This window comes from Pyrus communis, chromosome 2, assembly GCF_041283825.1.
Source record: "Pyrus communis isolate YQ-2024b chromosome 2, ASM4128382v1, whole genome shotgun sequence".
Taxonomy (NCBI): domain Eukaryota; kingdom Viridiplantae; phylum Streptophyta; class Magnoliopsida; order Rosales; family Rosaceae; genus Pyrus; species Pyrus communis.
Window position 1 is genome coordinate 17,017,192 of NC_142566.1, and position 7,394 is coordinate 17,024,585.

Genomic DNA, 7,394 nt, shown 5'->3' on the forward strand with positions numbered 1-7,394 from the left:
ATGCATGAAAAGTGCTGCAGAGACGCAAAAAAGGCTGCTGCCATGTTGTTAAGCAGCCAGCCAGCCAATCCGTCGAGCTTTTTGTAGACAGGAATGCAACAAGAGCTTGTGTTGGTTGATGTTGTCAGGGTTTTGGGGTCGTCCTCCACGTTGGGGTCTTGACAGGCTTTGAAATAGCACAAGTTGCAGCTCTTGGAATTGGTTGTTGAATCCATTGTTTAGAAGAAAATGAGTAGGATGGTAACCAAGCCATAGGCTAATAGCTATAGAGGGACTTGAGGGTGCGAAACAATTTAACGGGTTTTTGTGATGTGTTTAAATCAAGAAGTTTCTTGATACATACCTTATCGATATAAAAATGAGGAATCCATAAAAGAAGCTACGGTTGTGGTAATTTTAAGTTAACACATGGAATGTTAGGGGCAGGGAAAGCTATGACTTTTATTGTGGTGTTTATTTCAAGTTTTCTTTTGTCAAAGTTTATTTCACGTTAAGGTTAATGATTCGTTTAATTTTCAAAATTTTATTGTGCGAAATCCTTACAACAAATCAGATTAATGAGATTGCGAAATGCTATAATGGGAAAATTTATAATTTAATTGAAACGTAAATAGTTGTTGGGGTAGAATATTCATGCCTTATAAAATTGCACTGGCACAAGCAAGTGGACCTAGGTACACTAAAACGTGGCTATAAATTGAGTATAAAATAGCAGACGAGAATCAGGAAAAGGAATGGCTTTATATTGGAGTAACTTAAAGAATTTACACTGGATTCGAAACTTTGCCACTAGGGAGTTTAGAAGCTATACTTTGCCTACAAATTAGCTTAAGAATCAAAGCAGCAGTATCAAGTAAGCATAGTTACGGTGGCTATGCTAATAAAAATTCGTAGTCTGCCAAACTACATAGAAGTTATCAAACCCTAAATTGCAAAACATTCTTTGTCCAGCACTTGTTGGCAAATCGAAGCGCAACGTTGCACTAATGAATCGTTCTGTAGTCCTCCGTCATTGATTGGCAAGAGAAAACAGTGACGTGCTTCTCAAACATAGATTGAAGATATTTGTGACCTAAAGTTTTATGCTCCAACAATGAGATAAACTTGAATTTTCAGAGTCTACTCTACAGATGGTCCAGTTACCTCTATGCCTTTTTATGCGACAAGCCCAAATCAATGGACACACAATAAACACATAGGAAATGGCTCGATAATGTAGATCCGTGGAGAATCATCTCTTTAAGTTTTCTTTGACGGTTTGTTTTTTAACCCACTTAAGTTGAACTTAAGTCTTAACTTGAATTATGTTACAATGCTAGATTGATTTTGGGTTGACCTTACCAATCAGTCTTAACTTGCTCCACTTGCTTCTTGACACCTGCATAACATGTGGCGGTTGTGGGGTTTCATTAGAAAAGAAAACCTCAATTTATTTGGAAGTGGAACTATGATCAATATAAGTCATATTTAATTTTGTCAATTCTTCATTGTAGGATTCTTATGTTCTCTAACATGTCCCTTCACGTATAACCATTAAATAATGAGCCATATGTGTAACCAATACTACTATCCACCCCAATACTTTCTTGGTTTCCCTGAACTTTTTGTTGAGAATGAATCCCACATTTATGAGATGAGGGACCTTGAATGAGCTTATAAGTAAGTTGGGTTACTCTTCATATTGTTAATTAGTTTTATGGTGGAACATCAACTTTCTTCATGGTATTAGAGTAGGTTGTCCCACGTGAAGCTAAATAGCCACACGCGCTCCATGTCATCCTATTGTGTTGTCCACGTGTTAGGCTTAAAAATTCGCCACACGTGAGGGGACGTGTTGAGAATCTTATATTGATGAGAGGATGAACTTTGCATTGGCTCTTCATGTCTATCTTACCACATGCACAACATGACAGGTGTCGGAATTCCAATTGTAATTTTGAAAAGTCACGAGCACCATTCACATGGGAAGTTTCAGTCTTTTCATCAAACTTAGATTGCGATTCAAGCTCTTAGTCACCATATTTGTAAGTAGAAGAAACGGGTCTGGTCAATGTCTTCTAGCTTCATAAAGTCTACTACTATTAATTGTTTGAGAATTGTTGCAATAAGACAAGCATCCGATGGAAAATGAACACTGCAATGAGTCCACTTCAATTGAGACTTTTGCTGCAATCTCAAACTGGGATAACTCCAATTGAGAGAGACGGGAGCATTGATAAGTGTCGAAAGATGAGTGGCTGGGATATAAACAGAGGTTAATGGTCCAACTCAGCTGATCAGTTTAGAGGTAGTTAGTGTTTGTTAGTCTGTTAAGTATGTGTCTTGAGAGCAAAGCAAGGTGATTAGTTGTCCTATAAATTGCTAGCTCTCTCTGTGTTGTAGATTAGTCAATTCATTCATACAATTACACAGCAACTATTATTCCTTTTCTCTTTTGTTTTCTCTACATTTCTCAAATATTTCAATGTAGTTAATCATATTCAAGTTTATCAGAGTAGAAAAAATTTCAAGACATTTAATGTTAGTGAAAATTATTGGTGGCAAATGAAGAAGAAACTAAAGCTTCAGGGTTATGTCAAGAATGTCGTTGTCTTTAAGAAAACAATTTCCCCCACCAGGGCCTTGTATGCACAATTGGTCTATACGTACGATCAAATGAAGCTCCATTTCCAAGGTGCTTGCTGACATTGAGTCATCCTAGACGTAATCCCACTAGACATGAACTATCAGTTACAGAGATCGTTTGCACTCTATATATTGGTGTAAACTGTCTTCTTATTTCAACCCTTGGTCTTGGTTTTATATGGATAAAAGTAGACATGACTATCCCTTTTCAAAATCCACTCACAGAAAAAGAATTAAATCCCTTATTATATAGATAAAACCCCGCTAATCAAACTTCTCACTGTAACTGTTTTTTCTTGGTCGAACAACCTTCAAATCTATAACGATGATTGTTCACTGGATAAGAAGAAGAAAAAAAAAATTTCAAATTTCTTCAAAACTCTCCTATCCACTATTTGTCATATGGAGCTCAAAGCTTATTATGGAGTAAATCAGTTCTGAAAATCATGTCGTTAGTCTTATTACTGCTGGTTAAACTTATCTTTTTGTTGAAATTCTTCGTCTGAATTGCATCCCTTTAAGCTTTGTTGATTGGTGCAGTAAGAGTGTGGGACACAACTGATGAACCCTCTTTTGTCTTAATAAATTAGATCCCTTTCGCCATCATTGTCCTCTGCGCGCACTTTATATTAAAGATGTGTAACATAAGTTGAGAATCATTGTTTTTTTTAATTCTGGTTTGATTTGATACTTTGTGTTTACACTAAAAACCAGAAACCCATTTCCACTCTTTTGACTCTCTTTTGCACTAAACGTATACATGGAGATCATTCATTGATCAACCTTTCATCGATCTATTCTCCAATTATTTCAGAGACTTTTGTACGACAGTATCATTAAGGTGGTATTGGTGTTACAAATTCACAGTTATAATAAATGTCAAGTTATCAATATAGGAGCATTAGTTAAACCCTCGTGTTGCATCCTTCCTTTTTTTGCAAATGATGGGTTGTTTCGGTGGTTAGAATGTTGAATTTCAACCCACTTCATTTGAAGTTCAACTTCCCCCTACTCTTACGTAGTTTAAAATAGAAATATTCTTTTATCCAAAAGTAAACCCTAGCTAAACGTTTAAACTCATCTCTTGTAGTAACTGTACTTGTTATGGTTTGGGCTTAACACCATATGGTATTACCTTCCCACAATAATGTTTGCAATCATTGATCAATACCTCCCCTGCTAAATTATTGTATACTGATTGCACTAAAACTTCCTCACATCACTTTCAGAGATTCCCCTCTTTTCGATGCAAATGACGGAACCTTTTTTTCTCCAAGTCCAAACTTTAGGCTCGGCAGTGTGTCACAATGCGACGATGGGACAACACTGAGTCTTGCTAATTGTCACCGACAATTGCAAAAGTTTGAAAGACATGTCCATGAAGCTGAAATATAATTATATAACAAGAGGCAGATTCTCTGCCCTCTTATTTTTCGTGGTCTTCCGTACCTTTCTGTTTTGTGTGATCATAGTTATTTTTTATTTATAGAGATAATAAAACAAAAAGAAATAGTAATATAAAATGTTGACGTGACTTAACCATGACCACATAAATAAGAAGACACGGAAGAGCACGAAAAGTATAAGGACAAATAATCTGCCTCTTATATAACAAAATCCTGCAAATGTGAAAGATGAAACTCAATAAGGCAAACCACTGAAAAAGGGCAACTGGGTAAAGGACATGAAACCACATATTTTTTTTGAACAAAATCTGAGCATGTAATGCAGACACCGAGCCAAGATTTGTTGTCGTCTTTGCTGTAGTCAAAGCCCGTTTTGGTTTCATATGTGAGAATTCAGCAGAGGTGGGAAAGGAACCTTGGGTGTTTTCTGTAATGGAGCCCACGGCCATCCCATGCAATGCAATTATACATCATTGTGGAAAACCCTTTATATTTTGGACTTGGATTGTCTACCCTCCCCATACCATACTCTTCTCATCCCCTCTTATATTTTGTGGTTACGATTAAGACATATCAACATTTTATATTCTCATTGCTTTTTGTTTTATTATTTCTATAAAAAAAAATCAATATAAAATGTTAATGCGGCTCAACCGTAACCATAAAAATAGGAGGGGATGGAAAGGGTATGGGATGGGGAGGGCAGACAATCCAAGTCCTTATATTTTATGTGTTCTCTGTAAATTCATGACTATATATATATATATATATATATATATATATATATTAGTTCTAAGAGCTAATTAATTATTATCTTAATACGACGCTAATTACTTATTTGAGTTTACTCTACAATGTAATCCTATAATCAAAACCATTAAAAATTTTCAAATATCAGTATCAGGTCATCTTTGACACACCCCGACCTAGATCGGAGTGTGCTGGCCGTCACACAAAGGTGACGTAGCCATGTGCACGTGCGGAAGCTGATAAGGTAGTAATATAAAAGTACGAATAATTAAAAACTAGCATACAAAGTCCTAGAACAAGTGCTAGCGTAGGTGAAATACAAATTCAGAGCAGGTCTATAGCAGTCCAAACAAAGATTCAACAATAGTACACCCGAAGGTGACCCTACAATGGTGAGTGTCTGTCAGAAACGCCGGAAAAGCCCTCTGGGGAAACCACCGCAACTGCTAAGTAACTAGAACCTGGAGGGGCGCAAAACAAAAGCGTGAGTGGGCAAAAACAAAGCTCTTTGAAAACCATTTAACAAAATACTTTCTAACCCCTCTCCGTAAAACCTGTATACTTCCCAGAAAATAAACATATATACGTATGTATAATTATGCTAAACATGCACGAGGGTATGTCAATCATGCTCAATAATATGCCATGTTGGAACCTCATAATGATATGCAAGTGCTCAGGTATATCTCACATCAATAGCATAACATCTGGCAGCCGGAGTCACCTAACGTGACCTGTACGGCTGCATATAGAGCTCAAATCTCAACTCAATAACTGAACCTGCCCACGAGTCGGAACCACCTAAAGTGGTCTGTACGACAGGCCTGGGTGTAATACATATATACGCTCTAGTGCTACGATCACGTGAAAGCTGTGCGAATAATCGCGGGTCACCTACGAGTCGGAACCACCTAAAGTGGTCTGTACGACAGGACTGTGCACCTAACTTGGATCCAAGCTGGGCGTGTGGTGCGGGAGGGGAACATCACGTGAAGGACTGTGCCCTACTCTGGGCGGGAGCACTAACACCGGGGGTGCAGGTTATGAGCTCTCTAAGCATCTCAAACTACTGCTGAATGTAAATATGAATACCACTTACCTGGCACTTACCTGTGCGTCCACAGCACCCAAAATGCATATGTATATGTACACCACTACTAATGTATGCAATGATGCATAAGAAATAATAATAAGGTGCATGGCATAACGTAAATAACCCTTTTTAATCAATTTCTGGGAATATAAATGTATATAGGTATATACGGAAAACAAAAGCCCACTCACTGGTACGTGGAAGGGTCGTAGCTCCCCTGCCTCGAGTGACCACGCTCGTCCTCGGGGTACGTGTCACCTATATGCGAAACAACTATAAAAATGTTAACTTTAAAGCACATAACCAACTTCTCGTAATAACTTCTCATACATTGCTCAAAATGGACAAATGAATATACCAACGTGCTCTACACAACCTCAGGATCACAACCATATTTTTAGAAAAATTTTCCTCCGCCGCACGCGCCCCCACGCGCCGGCCAAGGCACGGCCACACGCGCCGGCCACGCGCAGGCACGTGTGGCGCACACGGACGGCGTCAACTGACGCCGTTAGGAATATTCCGTCAGTTTTGACAGATTCCGTTAACGGCGTCAGGAATATTCCGTCAGACTTGACGGAATATTCCGTCACCTTCTCCGTCGAACCTCCGGCGACGGCGCCGGAAAACTTGAAAAACTTCCAACCTTGATATCTCGGTCATTTCTCGTCCAAATTTCACGATTTTTGCACCAAAATGACACTTAGGACTAGGAGAACATTAAGGGTTGAAAATCACTAGATTTTACCTGTCCAAATCTCCAAAATCCGGCCAACTCCACAACCAACTATCCCGACGTCCAAATGTAGTATCCCACATCGCCCGTGAGGGCGTGGTCTTTGGGCCTTATATATCCATGCCCAGAGCTTTAACTTTGAGGAGACCTTTTGGGGCTACGGCCTGCAAAAACAAAACCGTGCGGTAGCTTGGTGGCTGTGACATAGTCCAGGCCCAGAATGCCAAAGCGGACAATATCCGAGAGGTTGGAGTCTGGGATGTGACAATTTGGTATCAGAGCCAGACTCACGGTCGTGGTGTGCCGACGAGGACGTCGGGCTCCCTAAGGGGGGTGGATTGTAGTATCCCACATCGCCCGTGAGGGCGTGGTCTTTGGGCCTTATATATCCATGCCCAGAGCTTTAACTTTGAGGAGGCCTTTTGGGGCTACGGCCTGCAAAAACAAAACCGTGCGGTAGCTGGGTGGCTGTGACATAGTCCAGGCCCAGAATGCCAAAGCGGACAATATCCGAGAGGTTGGAGTCTGGGATGTGACACCAAATTTGTCCAACGAAGCACTCCAAGGCTCCTTGGGACCTCACTAAGACAACTACAACCTTAAAAATCCCAAAAACATGCTAGATTAATCTTGCATGAACAGTACATAATTCGAACCACCTCGAATCAACGTGAAAACAAAGGATTTCTCACCTAAAAATGGTATAGTCATGCTCCTCTCGACCTCACGAGCTCGATGGTATGCTTGGTTCCCTCGATCTGCAAGGTTTAGTATGGTTATGTGT